This window comes from Stomoxys calcitrans, chromosome 1, assembly GCF_963082655.1.
Source record: "Stomoxys calcitrans chromosome 1, idStoCalc2.1, whole genome shotgun sequence".
In the NCBI taxonomy this organism is placed as follows: domain Eukaryota; kingdom Metazoa; phylum Arthropoda; class Insecta; order Diptera; family Muscidae; genus Stomoxys; species Stomoxys calcitrans.
The window spans coordinates 208,251,769-208,268,646 of record NC_081552.1 but is presented as its reverse complement, the minus strand read 5'-3'; the positions used below and the strand labels follow the sequence as shown (position 1 = coordinate 208,268,646).

The window sequence follows — 16,878 nt, the reverse complement described above, 5'->3', positions numbered from 1 at the left end:
CAGAAAATTATTCGTTATGGAGTTGAAGTGTAATGATATGATTAAGTTATATTTAGCTGGAAAATCACAACCAGCTGTTGTTGGCGAACTCAAACACCTCAAAGTGAACAAAATGTTTGTGTATTGCCTATAAAAATATTTTAATGTTGGAAATGTTTTATTGTTCACCTCAATCTAGTCTAGGGTAAGAAAATAGTGAAGCACACATTATGGGAAGTTATAAATAACGACGCACAGTGATGTAGAAGTGAAATCAATTGAGTTAAAATTTTTTTTTATTTTACCAGAAAATTATTCGTTATGGAGTTGAAGTGTAAAGATATGATTAAGTTATATTTAGCTGGAAAATCACAACCAGCTGTTGTTGGCGAACTCAAACACCTCAAAGTGAACAAAATGTTTGTGTATTGCCTATAAAAACATTTTAATGATAGCTGTTGCATTGCAAAACTCCATGCAACAATACCAAAAGTGGTTCGCGAGTGAAATGTCGGATTTAAAGATTAACAAGCCGCAGTAGCAATATTGAACAAGTAAGAGTGCGTGAAGTTCGGCCGGGCTGAATCTTATATGCTATGACTTTAGGCCAAATATTTGCGCCCCTGACATGTTAACCTCAAACCTCTGCGCTACGGTGGCCTCCGTCATGTTCTCCTATGACGCTGAATGCCTGGGTTCGAATCCTGGCGAGATTTTAGCGGTGGTGCTCCCAACGCTGGCAACATTTGTGAGGAACTATGCCATGTAAAAACTTCTCTCCCAAAAGGGTGTCGCACTGCGGCATGCCGTTCAGACTCGCCTATAAAAAGGAAGCCCCTTTCATTGAGCTTGAAAAACTTGAATCGGACTGCACTCATTGATATGTGAGAAATTTGCTCCTTTTCCTTAGTGGAATGTTCATGGACAAAATTTTAAATTTACAATTGCGCCCCCTAGAGGCTCAATAAATCAAACCTAGCAATCAGTTTATGTGGCAGCTATACCAGCTATATAAACCATACATAGCACTGCTGTTGGTAGACATATCAAAACTTAATGTGCAAACTTTTAGACAAATCGGATGTTAATTGCGCTCTCTCTCTAGAGGTTCATGAAATCCAATCTGATGAACGGTTTATATGGCAGCTAGTAGCTGGAAAGGGCCCGCTCCCCTGCGCCTTCTTTAACTCTCTAGTGTCTCTTTAGGGTGGGGACACTTCGTCTTGAATGTGGTTGTCGAATTCGTGCCACTTTAGCCCACATCCGTCTATGACGCTGGAAAAAAAGTTCTGTTGGAGGGTGGAGTGGATTCAATTTCGTACTCTACTCCCAAATAGCTTTCATAGAAGCCACATATTTCAATGGTCAGTAAATAGGTATTGCAGGGTGGGACGACCCCTAAACTAATGGCTCTTCATTTGGATATCAAATTCGTTCTTTCTCCCTAGCACCTTTCGTTTGAACCGTATATTGTCGTGATTGGTCTATATATCCATGTGCTGGGTTTTAGGTGGCCCGAAGGCACCCGACCCCAACAATAGAAACCATGTTTTGTTTATGGTCACTGTAAGAGTGCAAAAAAAAAAAAAATACGAACGAATCGCATTACAAATCTCCGATATCATGTTTTTTTTTTTTTGAAAACTAAGGTAATGTGAAGTGCTTTTAAGGGGAGGGATGGCACTTTTCGACTTAAATATCGATATTAAAATTGTGCTTCACTCCCAAATCCCTTTAGTTGGAGCCCCATATAGCCATGATTGGTAAACGTAAACCGCTTGGAGGGTGTCTAGGGGGTTTCCCAATTTTTTTTTAATAAATAATTACCTATTTTGAAGTACACATAGCACTTGTTTTAGTGGTCATATCTTATTCAAATTTCACTTTAAACGCATCTACAATATGTCCCTTTTCATTCCATTTCAAATTTCACAGATTTATCTCTATCCATTCTCAAATGGCATATTTTTTTATACCCACCACCATAGGATGGGGATATACTTATTTAGTCATTCTGTTTGTTTGATCGTCTCTACGTTCTGAATCGATCTAGCCATGTCCGTCCGTCTGTCGAAATCACGATAGAGCTTTGAAGCTAGCCGCTTGAAATTTTGCACAGATAGTTTGTATCGATGTAGGTCGTTGGGGATTGGGGAAATGGGTCATATCGGTTCAGATTTAGATATAGCTCCCATATAAACCGATCTCCCGATTTGACTTCTTGAGCCCTTACAAGCTGCAATTTTTGTCCGATTTGACTGAAATTTTGCATGCGGTGTTCCGTTATGACCTCCAACAGCTGTGCCGAGTACGATTCATATCGGTCTATAACTTGATATAGCTCCCATATAAACCGATCTCCCGATTTTACTTCTTGAGCCCTTACAAGCTGCAATTTCTGTCCGATTTGGTTGACATTTTGCATGCGGTGTTCCGTTATGACTTCCAACAGCTGTGCCAAGTACGATTCAAATCGGTCTATAACTTGATATAGCTCCCATATAAACCGATCTCCCGATTTGACTTCTTGAGCCCTTACAAGCAATTTCTCCGATTTGGCAGAAATTGAGACGGTAGTGCTTTGCTATGACTTTCAACAATTGTGCCAAGTACGGTCCAAATTAGTCTATAACCTGATATAGCTCCCATATAAGCCGGTCTCTCGATCATCCTTGTTCGGTTCCTAGAAGTTTTAATCCTTGCTGGTTTGATGGCAGTTTTTTATGTAGAATACAATAATGCCATTCAACTAAATTCATTTTGTATAAATTTTTAGCAGAATCCATGGTGGCGGTTTCCCAAGATTCGGCCCGGTCCAACATTCGGCACACTTTTACTTGTTACTGTTTTTCTTTCGACTGTTTTCGATTTTCTCCCACCGTGTGGGGGATGGAAGGACATGGTTAGATCGACTTAGAGAGACATAACATTCAAGGATATACATATATTTTAAAGGGCCTTTTATACATACACAATAGGCTCGAAGTCAGTACACTTCGATTCTATTGTGTAGGATAGACAAATGCGAACCTTGTCAGAAAGGTGTAGCTCAGTAATGGGCATTGTGGCGTATGAGTTTTATTTGAACTGGAGCATTTGTAACAATTATACGTCCCAGTGAACCATTCACTTGAAAGCAGATAGATATCCATTTCAAATTGATTATGTAGCTTGTTGAAGAATTCAAATTCATAATGCTATCGTTAAGGAATTCAGAATGTTCTTCTTCTTATAATGCATAGCCTCTTTATAAAGTCTTGCTACAACTGCATCGAAAGAAACATTCAAACCGTATATGAAAAATAATACCAAAACAATACCATATGGTACTTTACTTTACTATCAATACCATTGGGAAACATTTTTCGTTCAGTGTGAACATCAAGTCAAATAAATAGAACACCCTATTAAGTCATAACCTCATCATTACACCCTTATATACAAAAAAAAAAAATGTTTGTCATTTAGTTTGTTGTTGTTTTGGCGTTTTTTTTTTCTTTTATTTGCGTTTAATTTCATTACTTTGTCGTAATGCGAATGTTAATTTTTTTTCCTTTTTTATTATTATCTTTTTAGGACACCCAACACATGTTATTTATAGCTGTGGTTTGAACAACAGCAAATACGTCGTTCGTCCACCACAACAGCAGCACCAGCAGCAACAACTAGAAACAACAAAACAGCCAACGGTTCGAAGAGAAAACTTTGGCGATTATAATCACTTCACTTCCAAAGCTGGTTGAGTTGCGGTTTTTGCCGGCGTTTCGTTTTTGCAAAATCGAAAAAAAAAACACATAGAAAATCAGTGTTTACGCCGACATCAAACGGTCTGGTTTCCATAACGAGTGCGAGAACCTTTGAGAAGGGCAAACAGCAGTAAAGTGAAAAGCGATATAGCCGAAATTACAAAAGAAAAACTTCGCATTGATCGCCTTTGCAAGACCGTACTGGTGCTCTGGCTTTAAAGTGTCCACTAGAGCCAGAGAATCATTGCAACATTTTAAACACAGAGCCGGAACATTCTGTATCCGTAAGTATGCCATGAGTTATTTAAAAGAAATAAAAGCACGTTTAGTGCGGTGGGGCCTAACTGCCCACCTGCCCAGATATACATATTTACCATATTTCGACAAAATCCCATGAAAATGTACCATTTGTGAACCCATGGCTGGTACATTGAAATATGGTGCGATTTTTTCTCAAAGTTCGAGCTGTATTCTAGGCCAAATAAAATTTCAACGAAATCGGGTACTTAATAGGCCATTTATGGCTGAAAGTTGATAAATAAGCGAAATTGGGTACTAAATAAGCCATTTATGGCTGAAAGATGGTAAATCAGGTGATCGGTGTATGTGGCAGCTATATCCATATATTCGGTTGCCCAAACAGTAATTGCGGATTTTTCATATAGTCGGCGTTGACAAATTTGTTCACAGCTTGTGACTCTGTAATTGCATTCTTTCTTCTGTCAGTTATCAGCTGTTACTTTTAGCTTGCTTTAGAAAAAAAGTGTAAAAAAGTATATTTGATTAAAGTTCATTCTAAGTTTTATTAAAAATGCATTTACTTTCTTTTAAAAAATCCGCCATTACTTTTTGGGCAACCCAATATAATCCGATTAGTACAATAATCGGGAAAGATATGTAGGCATCTAATAGAAACCAGTATTATAGCAAAACACGTCGTGCAAAATTTCATTTCAATCGGATAAGAATTGCGCACTCTAGAGGCTCAAGATGTCAAGATCCCAGATCGGTTTATATGGCAGCTATATCAGGTTATGAACCGACTTCTACTTTATTTGACATAGTTGTTAAAAGTAACAATAAAAAACGTTTTGCGAAATTACAGCCAAATCGGACAGAAATTGAGCCCTCTAGAAGCTCAAGAAGTCAAGTCCCCTGATCTGTTTATATGACAGCTATATCAGGTTATGAACCGATTTGAACCATATTTAGCACAGTTGTTGGATATCATAACAAAATACTACGTACCATTCAAACAAATTGGATAAGAATTGCGCCCTCTAGAGGCTCAAGAAGTCAAGACCCAAGATCGGTTTATATGACAGCTATATAAGGTTATGAACAGATTTGAACCATACTTGACACAATTGTTGGATATAATAACAAAACACGTCGTGCAAAATTTCATTTCAATCGGATAAGAATTGCGCACTCTAGAGGCTCAAGAAGTCAAGACCCAAGATCGGTTTATATGGCAGCTATATCAGGTTATGGACCGATTTGAACCATACTTGGCACAGTTGTTGGATATCATAACAAAACACGTCGTGCAAAATTTCATTCTGATCGGATAAGAATTGCGCACGCTAGAGGCTCAAGAAATCAAGACCCAAGATCGGTTTATATGGCAGCTATATCAGTTTATGGACCGATTTAAATTATACTTGGCACAGTTGTTGGATATTATAGCAAAACACGTCGTGCAAAATTTCATTCTGATCGGATAAGAATTGCGCACGCTAGAGGCTCAAGAAGTCAAGACCCAAGATCGGTTTATATGGCAGCTATATCAGGTTATGAACCGATTTAAACTATACTTGGCACAGTTGTTGGATATCATAGCAAAACACCCACCATACTAAATTTTAGCAAAATCGCGAAATAAATACAGATCGGTAGATCCGTATGTATGGCAGCCAGCCAAATATGATTCGATCTGAACCATATCCCGCACGGTTGACAAGGGGACAAACAACGCTTACGGTCACAAATTTCAGCAAATTATGGTAACAAATGCGTCTTCAATAGACCGTTGACCTTAAACCGGGGGATCGGTCTATATGGGGGCTATATGAATTCTTTTTCCGATTTTAACCAAATTCGATACGGATGTTGAGTATCTAAAAATAACCAACTGTGCCAAATTCCCACGGAATCGGGTAATAAATTCGGGTTCTATGGGCTTTGGCCCTTAACATGGGAGCTCGGTCTACATGGAGGCTATATCAAGATATTGTCCGATCTGAACCATATTCGAAATGTATATTGTATATCCCAAGACCATAGGATGGGGGTGTACTTATCTAGCCATTCCATTGGTAACACCTCAAAATATTAATCTAGGACCCCATAAAGTTTATATATTCTCGACATTCTGAGTCGAACTAGACATGTCCGTCCGTCTGTCGAAGTCACGATAGCTGTCAAACGCGTAAGGCTAGTCGCTTGAAATTTTGCACAGATACTTAGAATGGATGTAGGTCGTTGAGCATTGGAAATGGGCCATATCGGTTCAGATTTAGATATAGCTCCCATATAAACCGATCTCCCAATTTGACTTCTTGAGCCCCTGAAAGCCGCAATGTTTATTTGATTTGGCTGAAAATTTGCACACAGTGTTTCGCTATGATTTCCAACAACTGTGGCAAGTGACGTCGAAATCGGTGAAGAACCTGATATTGCTCCCATATAAACTGATCTCACGATTTGACTTCTGAAAGCCACAATTTTCATCCGATTTTGCTTAAATTTTGCCTGTAGTGTTCTGTTATGACTTTCAACAACTGTGCCAAGCACGGTCTTGATATAGCGCCCATATAATCCGATCTTCCGATTTGACTTCTTGAGCCCCTGGGAGCCTAAGTTTTTATTCGATTTGGCTTAAATTTTGCCTGTAGTATTCTGTTATGACTTTCAACAGCTGCCCCAAGTACAGTGTAAATTGGTCTATAACCTGATATAGCTCCCATATAATCCGATCTTCCGATTTGACTTTTTGAGCCCCTGGAAGCCTAAGTTTTCATTCGATTTGGCTGAAATTTTGTCTGTCGTGTTCTGTTATGACTCCCAACAACTGTGCCAAGCACGGCCTTTATCGGTCTAGAACTTGATAGAGCTCCCACATAAACCGATCTCCCGATTTGACTTCTTGAGCCTCTGGAAGTCTAAATTTTCATTCAATTTGGCTGAAATTTTGCCTGTAGTGTTCTGTTATGACTTTTAACAGCTGTGAAAAATATAGTGTAAATCAGTCTATAACCTGATATAGCCCCCATATCCCGATATCCCGATTTGACTTCTTGAGCCCCTGGAAGCCTCAATTTTCATCCGATTTGTCTGAAATTTTGCACATAGTGTTCTGTTATGACTCTCAACAACAGTGCCAAGTACGGTCTAAATCGGTCTATAACCAGATATGGGTCCCATATTTTAGCAGAATCCATGGTGGATTCGGGCCCCCAAAATTCGATCCGGCCGAACTTAGCACGCTTTTACTTGTTTTCTATGACTTCTCACAGCCATGACATGAACTATCCATAGCGGTCAAAAACTTGATATAGCTCATATATATATATATATAAAAGTCATTCCAAGAACTCGACAAATGCGATCCATAGTGGAGGATTCGGCCCATCCGAACTTAGCACCCTTTTACTTCTTTATGACTTTCAACATCCATAAGATTCATAACCTTATATAGCTGCCATATAAATCCCCTAGAGGACGCAATTGACATCCGATTTGGCTGATGTTTGGCAAGTGGTTTTTGTTGACAACCTTGACAAATATGGTCCAAATCGCTCCATAACCTTATATAGCTGCCTTATAACTGATCTCACAATTTGACTTGTAGAGGGCGCAATCATTATGCGATATATTCAAAAACCTTGACAAATATGGTCCAAATCGCTCCATAACCTTATGTAGCAGCCTTATAACCGATCTCACGATTTGACTGCTAGAGGGCGCAATCATTATGCGATATAATGAAATTTTGCAAATGGTTTTTTATGACTTTGAAAATTAATTCTAGTTTTAATTCTAATCGATTCATTATCTGATATAGCTGCCCCTTAAATCGATTTCATTCTAGTCCCCTTTGGCCTTAAAGTTCGTTAATATACGTCTAAAAACCAAAAACGCCTTATGGTTATGCTTTAAAAATATGAATTTTGTCAAATCCCCAAAAGTATGCAATGTTGCCACCCTACTATGCCTTTGTAAACCAATGCCTATATTTAGGCTGCCAATTTCTGTCAATAATTCATTGCATAAAATAAGGCTAATCATATTTTAGTCATTGCCTAAAAGTAGAATAATTTCTATACTTGGCATAAATAAGGATATTCATTTGGCATGTAAGACTTCATTAAATTCCAAAAAATGTATACGTAATTCATGGAATCTCAGTGTTAATCTATTATGCAAGAACTCTCGGCTAGCCGGTGGGGTCCACAGAGACCTTTTGTTTGCCTTGCCTGCTTGCGCATTAGCGGCAGTAGACGACGAATCCACTCAGATATTCACAGACATAAAATACCAAAGGGGCCTATGTGATGCGGAGAGGTAAGAAAATCCATGAAAACATTCATGAAAAATGTCAACACACACACACAAACTCTTGCACCTAACAGACGCAAGATAATAAATGGCGGCTTAGGCAGCCACCAAGATGCTGGTGATGCAATGTCTCCAGTCGACAGAAGAAGGAACCAAAGTACACGTGTCAAATGTTATAGCAAAAAAAATATATATTTTTGTATCTACCACTTTGGCCACATTAGGGAAAGAGGTTCCAGACGAACACATACTCCCTATCGAGGTAGAGAAGTGAAATGTTATTATGCCTGCTGGTGGTGGTAGTTGTCGGTGTCTGTCTTTGGTTTGGTTGTGTAAATGTTTTACTCTGTCTGGCAATTTCGTTAAAGGTAATGGCGGAGGGCGGGCGTATGGTAAAGCACACACTGTGTAGGGAACAAAAGTCCTTGAAGCTAAAGCAGACACTTAAATTGCTTTTATTGACTTTTTGGAGCGAGCTGCAAGAGAGTAAATGTCTGTGCAAATCTGTATATGTGTGAGTTTGAATGATTGTATACATGCTTGTGCGTGACTGCTACAAACACAAACCCTCACACACACACAGATACGAGTCATTCAAATACTTGTGTCTGCTTTTAGGCTCCTCTCTCTCTGGATTATGTAACATGCTATGTTTGTGTTATTAGTTTTTTTTTTATTGTTATTATTATTCTTATACAGCCTACGCAATGTCAGCGTCGCAGACATAGAGAGTTGGAGAAACGTCTGCATGCCTTGGCAAAAAGGAGAGAAAACTTTTTTTGTATGCGCCATAAAATTTATGTTGTAGAATGTCTATGGAATACTTTAAGAGATAATGGAGGCCACTGCGTAAATGGTAATTTTTGTTGTTGGGGTGTAAGAAGAGTCTTGCTTGATGTATTATATCTTAAATATAATTGATAGGAGGAAACCTCCTCAATGCCAACATTAGATTTGGCAAGCAATGGAGGTTACAATATTGGAATATGGGTGTATTTTAATGCATGGTATGTACTCTTGATCTCGTGTAATGACATTTTAAGTCCGTTTTACTACGATATTCTCATAGATGTGTTTGGCAAAATGGGGCTTTGTTTTTGCAACTGCCTACTTAACACTTCAAATGGCATCTAGTTGCCACTATTATTCTTCGATTTATTATAAAGTTGGTGTCATTGTTTCGCTTATGGCGGTGCTGAAGTTCTCAAGTCGTGCTGATACCATCAGCTTTGTTTTATCTCCAACTACTGCTAGTCCTACTTTAACGGATTCTTCTAGAATCCTTTCAGAGCCTGCCGTGATTGCTTCCGATGATCGACCCATAATATGAATGTCTTCGTCACAGGCGAGCAGCATGTTTTAAATAACGTACCAGGCCCATTTACACCTGCATCTGGCATAATCCTCTGCAGCTTACATGACAAGCTGTAATCGCGCCGAAAATCACGTTTGGCATTGAATGTTTTGTAGAGTTTTGTTTTTCTATTTTATGTGTGCGAGACTTATTCTCCTTGTTGGGACATACTGTACTAGGGTTCCAGTCATTGGGTAAGCTGGTCTTAAGTTATGCTCTTAAATAGTTAAGCTGGCAGACCATCAGCTCCTGGTGCCTTGTTGTACTTTCGCCGTCCTTTGGTAATTTTGGTAACATTTTCGGACTTATTCTGTCTTTTCTTCTGTCTATCTCGATTCTCCTCTCTCATTTTATCCCGATACCTCTCCGCACTTGAAACATTGCTAATGAATGCAGGCTTGCAATGTATACCACACTTTTTTCAAAATTTTTCTTTTAGAAAATTTTTTCCAAATTTTTTTCTATAGTAAATTTTGCCAACACCTTTTCTTTAGATCAGAATGTTATTTAAAGAAAATTTTAATTTGAGTTTTCCCTCGCCGGAACTGAACGAGGGAATTTCTCCTGATAAGGGATCACTAAGCAGGGCTGCGGAGTCTAGTTTTTGGACCAGATTAGAAGTAGGAGTCAGGATATGGAGCCAGACTCGGATTTTAGTTCGGAGTTGAGCGTGCTTTTTTTATATGACCAACACGCAGGGGAAGTCCCCTATATATGCAATGCATTGCGTTGGCGAATGGAAATTAGATATGAGAGGGGGGAAAGGGGGAGTAGTGTTTATTGACATTTGTCTTAAATTTCTGGATGTCATAATTGATAGAGAAGACATCATCCGGAAGTCGATTCCACATACGAACAGTACGGGCGAAAAAGGAATTATCTCTATAGTGCATGGTCCGGTCAGCTGGGCAATCAATTACAAACGGGTGTGAATTCTCGTTTGTGGAACACGCACACGTATATCAGTGGAACACGCATACCATGAAAGTATCAGTAGAACAGTGCCACGCATCCCACATTCCGACGATGCTCAAGTGGAACAAGTGGAGTTGGATACCATACTGTCCCCTATGAACACCATCGCTCTTCTATGGACACGGTCGAGTAGCTCCAAGGGTGCCTTGCAAGCACCTTCCCATACATGTGAGTTATATTCCATTTTCGGCCTGATGTAGGCAATATAGATATTGAGATGATCCGATAGAGGGAAGTATTTCTTGCACCGCTGAAAAAAACCTTAGCACTTGGATGCTTCTTTCGACATTTCGAATACATGTTTTGACCAACGGACATCACATTGTATTTTCCTACCCAGAACATCAAGAGCATCTGATCGCTCAATAGCCATATCATCGATAAATATTGATGATTGTTTCGTGAGACAGCAATCAGCACCGAGTCTTGCATGCATTGAAATCTACCCTGTTCATTCGACCCCACTCGGAAACAGCTAGTAAGTCCTGGCGAAGTGTCTCATCTATAATCAGCCTCTTGTCTTCAATCTCATGAAGACTCGGCCTATGGTCGAATGTATGGGAATGATAGAGATTGCTGTCATCCGCGAGAGGATTCGAAGTCTGACTCAATATATCGCCTATGAAAATAAGAAAAAGAGAGAGAGAAGGAGAAGGACAGGGTCTTGTGGAACTCCTGCGGTCAATTTGTCTTCATCGGAAGACCCATCTTCAACAACTCGTATAGTGCGATCATCAAGACAGCTAGATATAAAGACATCACCGACACCAAAAACGACTTGCTAGCCTCGACTCCGAACCGCTTAACCGCTTGGGCTTAATGCTCCGACTCTAGTATAGACTTCGTTCCAGGGTCGGACTCGAGGGCTAGACTTTGCAGCCCTGTCACTGAGTACGATTACAGGAGTCATAATCGGACACTGTGCGATAGACCATATGGCCGTGCCTGGGATGCCGCAAAATGATTACCATATCTAGATGAGTATGAGGAGGAGGCGATCAAGCAACTGCGCTGCTCATGCCTGGGCGATAGGGATATAGGCTTTCCATCCTAGTGAGGCGGTTCTACTCCGATATCTGCAAATTTGTAGATGTGAAATTTTTACAAATGTTGCAGGATGGACCCGTGTTGAAAATAGGGTACTTCATTTTTTGATATCTGAAGGTACGGACACTCCCCCTTAATCCGATTTTCAAATATGAGATCTCGGAAATGCTTGGGTCGATTCAAGCGTAATTTTGATTTTTCTCTTATATTGTAGTAACTTAAAAACAAAATTTTCGTGTCCAAATATGGGGTGGGGTACCTGGAGGAGCGCCCCATCCTAACACCCTCAAACGGGACATTTGGATCAATCATGGCAATATGGGTCTCAAATGAAAGGTATTTGAGAGTCAAAAACGAATATGGTATCTTATTTTGGAGATAACAGCTTCGGGGGCTGCCTCATTCCAAAAAACCCAAAACGGACATATTTACCTACCATGACAATATGGGCCTCAAATGAAAGGTATTTGCAGGTAGAGCACGACTAGTTATCTTTTTTCAGAGTCAAGTATCTGCCCCACCCTCCAAACACCACCAAACCAGACATATTTACCTACCGTGGCAACATAGGGCTCTAAAGAAAGGAAGTAGAACGCGAATGTTTTATAAACGGCAAATGAACTTGGGAGACGTCGAACCATTACTTATCAACCAAGGGTATAAAGGGCTCAAGCAAAAAATATAAGAGAGTGAACGAAGACGCAGCGGAGCTGGGCCCGGCCAGCTATTATCTAATATTTTTCATATCTCATCGTCTTCCTGTCTACCCTTCGGGCCACGCCGCCCTCCAAACACTACCCAATCGGACATATTTACCTACCGTGGCAATATAGGGTTCAAACGAAAGGAAGTAAAACACAAATTCAGAGCAAACCAACTGAGAGCCGTCCAACCCTTATTTACCGACCAAGGGAGTAAAGGGCTCAAGCAATAGATATTAGAGAGTGAAAGAAGGTGCAGCGGAGCTGGCCCTGTCCAGCTACTATCTAATATTTTTCATATCTCATCATCTTCCTGCATACCCTCTGGCACGGAACCGGGGCAGCGTATTTCGTCATCATAATTTTTCACCTTCCTTTTTCCTTTTCTTCTTTCTATGCCCACCACAATAGCATGGGGCTATACTAATCTACTCATTCCGTTTGTAACACCTCAAAATATTTGACCTCATAAAGTGTATCTATTCTGGAACGTCTCGACATTCTGAGTCGATCTAGCCATGTCCTTCCGTCTGTCGAAATCACGATTGCGGTTGATTGCGTAAAGCTAGTGGCTTGAAATTTTGCACAGGTATTTGTTATTGATGTAGGTAAACTGTAAACTGATCCCCCGTTTTGACTTCTTCAGCCCCTAGAAGCCTCAATTTTCATCCGATTTGGCTAAAATTTTCCACATAGTGTTCTAATATGACTTGCAAAAACTGAGCAAAGTACGGTCCAAATCGGTCTGTAACCTGATATAGCTCCCATATAAACCGATCTTGCGATTTGACTTGACGCGATCTCTTGAGTCCCTACAATCCGAAATTTTTGTCCGATATTGCTAAATTTTGCATGTTGTGTTCTGTTACAACTTTCAACGACTATCCCAAAAACGGTCCAAATCAGTCTATAACCTGATATAGCCCCCATATGCACCGAGCCCCCAATTTGACTTCCACACTGGCGCTGCTTTACTTACCACAGAACGGCCAATTGCTTTATACGTGGTCAACAAGGTTTCTTTGTCTGCACCCCAAGTGCTGCCGGCAAGTGACTTGAGGACCTTGTTTCTACTTTTGACTTGCTGTGGCATGTGGGGAGAATGTGTAAGAGCTGTCAAATGTGTCGCCAAGTAATTTGGGACACTTAATGGTCGGAATCATTTCTCCATCGACCGTCGCAGTCAGCTCGGTATTCACCTCACGCGTATTTGTTGTGAACTAAGTGGCTGAAGATTTGATGGCAGATATCATCAGATTTCTTGCAGCAAAATATGAGGCGAGGTTCGTTGAGGTAGATGTTCAACCTATCGCAGATGTCATCAAATTGGTGGGGAGCCTTATGCCATGATCGTACAATCGTTCGCATATGATACAATCTCTGCCATATGGAGGGGGTTGAATGGAGGATAGGTAGAGGTAAAACAGTGGCGGAGATATCACCCCACCTTGGGGAATTCATTGTTTCACTCTATGGTGCTTCGTGTTCTTATCCCTAAATTCCAAAAATGACTAGCCACCACACAGATAATTCGCGACCCAACGTTTCAGGCCTGGCTGGAGGAACGTGTTGGCGATCTCCACAAATAGTTTGGCATGACTGACAGGTGTCCAGAGCCACGCGGACCGTCCTATCACATGGCCTGGGCTGATTGAAGCCACGGCAAATGTGTGAGGTGATGGCTTGCAAAGCAGTTCTTGTGCTATGCAGTCTTCGAAATCCATGTTGATGCTGGGCGAATGGAAATTCTCCAACAAAGTTTGGGAGGAGTAATGCCTTAAGCGTCTTTGCTATTGGTGAGAGAAGGGATATCGGTCTGTACGACGTCCCCCAACTCGGGTCCTTTCCAAGCTTAAGTAGCGGGATTACTCTGCCCATTTTCCAGACATCGGGTACTTATTGAGCTCTGTTTCAAAACAAAAGCATGCTCCACACCGTACTCAATAGTCGTTGGGCATGTAGGGCAGCTTAACCAATTTGCCAAAGGTGATGATGGAGTTACGTGGCATAACAAAAATCATGATACACTAGCCAGTCAAAGTGTTTTAAATAACAACACACACTTGCTCAACTTTTTTTTAGGAGCGCACAACAAGCCGATTACTGACTTAGGTGTATGTCCATAGTGGCATGGGGCGGATTAATATCTGCACCCTCTTTTCGACCTAACCTACTCAACTTTTATAATTCTTAGCTCGAAAGAGCAAAGAAAGATGTTCGAAAAAATTTTATTTTTGTAGAAAAATTTAGCATAAATTAATTTTGTGGAAATTTTATTTCAATACAAATTCAATTAGTTTTTGATAAAAATTTTAAGCTAATTACCGATCACTTTTTTTAAATTTCTCTTCTTCTTGCTGTATAAACTTTTCTCCCCTTTTGGTGTTCTCCTTATTACTTCTCCAAGCACATTTTACCGACTTTCTGCTTGCGTGGAAATCCCTAAACTAAAGCTTTCCTTCAGATTTGAACCTTTGTTGCCAAAAGAGCACACCCAAATCCATGTTGGTATCTCGAGCCGTTCGTTTAAGTTATATGTATACTCGGCTTAATATGCTTCGAGATTACGAAAACTGATTCCGTCAACTACCATACTATTTGGTCCATATAAAATTGATTGATTAGCCTCATTTAGATCATATGTTCCTTTGTCGCAACCACTTCTCTATCTTCCCACTTAAATTGTGCCATAAAAGAAGTTTCCACTTTTACTTATCTGTTAACATGGATTGAAACCTTGAGGGTTAAAAAACAAAGATTACTCATTAGGCAAAATAAAGCATTGCGAAAGTTGCTTCTAAAACTTTCATAGTAGCCTAGCACACAACTTGATGTGCATGTATTGGTTTGTCTGTGAACTTGTTTTTCTTGGTATATATTCTAAATGATGTGGTTGTCTACGTTGATTTGCAGCGTTGGTAAATGTTATGTAATTATACAACACATAGGTGTATGATGCATATGTATGCATAGATGAGCACACCCTACAAACATTTTTCTACAATTTCGGAAGAGCCTTCGTCCCCGCGATGAATAGAACAATCTTCTGAATGATTTTTATTCAATTGTTCTTCCGTATGAGTCGCGAAACTCTCTTCTGAGATAACATTGGGCAATCCATTGCGTGTGCGGACTGACTCGGAATTAGGGTGGAATTGGTGATATTCCTACGCATACGATACGACCTGTATGCCATCTGGAGGGGTTGGAATGGAGGATAGGATAGGTATCACCCCACCTTGGGGAACTCCCTGTTTCAATCTACGGTGCTTTGACATCTTATCCCGAAATTCCACAAATGAATAGCGACCATACAGATAATTCGCGAACCAGCATTTCAGGCCTGGCTGGAGGGACGTGTTGGCGATGTCCTCAAATAGTTTGGCTTGACTGACCTTGTCGAATGCCTTCGATAGGTCCAGTGCCACGAGGACTGTCCTATCACATGGCCTGGGCTGATTGACGCCACGGCAAATGTGTGCGATGATGGCATACATTCATACGTTTAGGTACTAAAAAGTACCAACAAATACAAAATGGGTTCATATTTGCCCGACGCGAACAGAAAGGGCTTGTGTTCTTGGGCTCAAATGAAAGAGTGAAATTTGGAACTCAGGTACACTTTGGCAACCATAATTGTCTGACTATAAGAGTTTTTGGAAATTTGTAGAGTTAGGTACTTAAAAGGCACGAAATGGGTGAACTTTGTACAGGGCGGATGGATAGAGGTAGAATTTTGAAATTCGACTTAAAAGACATCTGGTGCAAAGGCATGAGGGTGAAAAGAAAAATTGGAAAAAAAAATACTGGTAACGGGAGAAAACGTATGTTTAGTACCGCAATTGGTACCATTTGGTACTTTCTTAACAGATGAAACTAGAGGTCTGAAATTTGGCACGTAGGTACAACTAGGAAATATGTGATAGGTGACTAAAAGATCTATTCAAAATTCGTAGATTTTTGTACTTTGGTACCAAAATTGGTACCTTTGGTACTCTTTTTACGGATGGAGCTAGAGGTCTAAAATTTGGCATGCAAGAACAACTAGGAAAAATATGATGAGTGACTATGATCTTTTTACATTTCGTACCTTTTGGTACCAAAATTTGTACAATTTTGTACTTTCTTCATAGATGGAGTTAGAGGTCTGAATTTTGCCATGTAGGTACAATTAAAAAACATATAATAGGTGGCTTAATGATCTATTCACCATTCGCATATTTTGGTACCAAAATTGGTACTATTTGTTACTTTCTTCATAGATGGAGCTTGATGTTTGAAATTTGGCACGTAGGTAAACTAAAAAAAATATGAGAGGTGACTAAATGACCTATTCAAAATTCGTAAATTTTGGTACCAAAATTGGTACCATTAGGTACTTTCTTTACAGATGGATGGAGCTTGAGGTTTGAAATTTGGCATGCAAGAACAATTAAGAAAAAAATTTGATGGGTGCCTATTATCTTTTTACATTTCGTACCCTTTGGTACCAAAATTGGTACTATCTTGTACTTTC

General features: G+C 39.9%; 1 protein-coding gene across 3 annotated transcripts in view; it reads left to right on the top strand.

Moving 5' to 3' along the window:
- Positions 1-16,878, top strand: part of LOC106088214 (pneumococcal serine-rich repeat protein) — a 118,600-nt gene that overhangs the window by 90,356 nt on the left and 11,366 nt on the right. For all 3 annotated transcript variants that reach the window (XM_059361428.1, XM_059361426.1, XM_013253624.2), the window contains exon 4: positions 3,556-4,009. The gene's annotated coding sequence lies outside the window, so the exon portion shown is untranslated. The remainder of the gene's footprint in view (positions 1-3,555; positions 4,010-16,878) is intronic.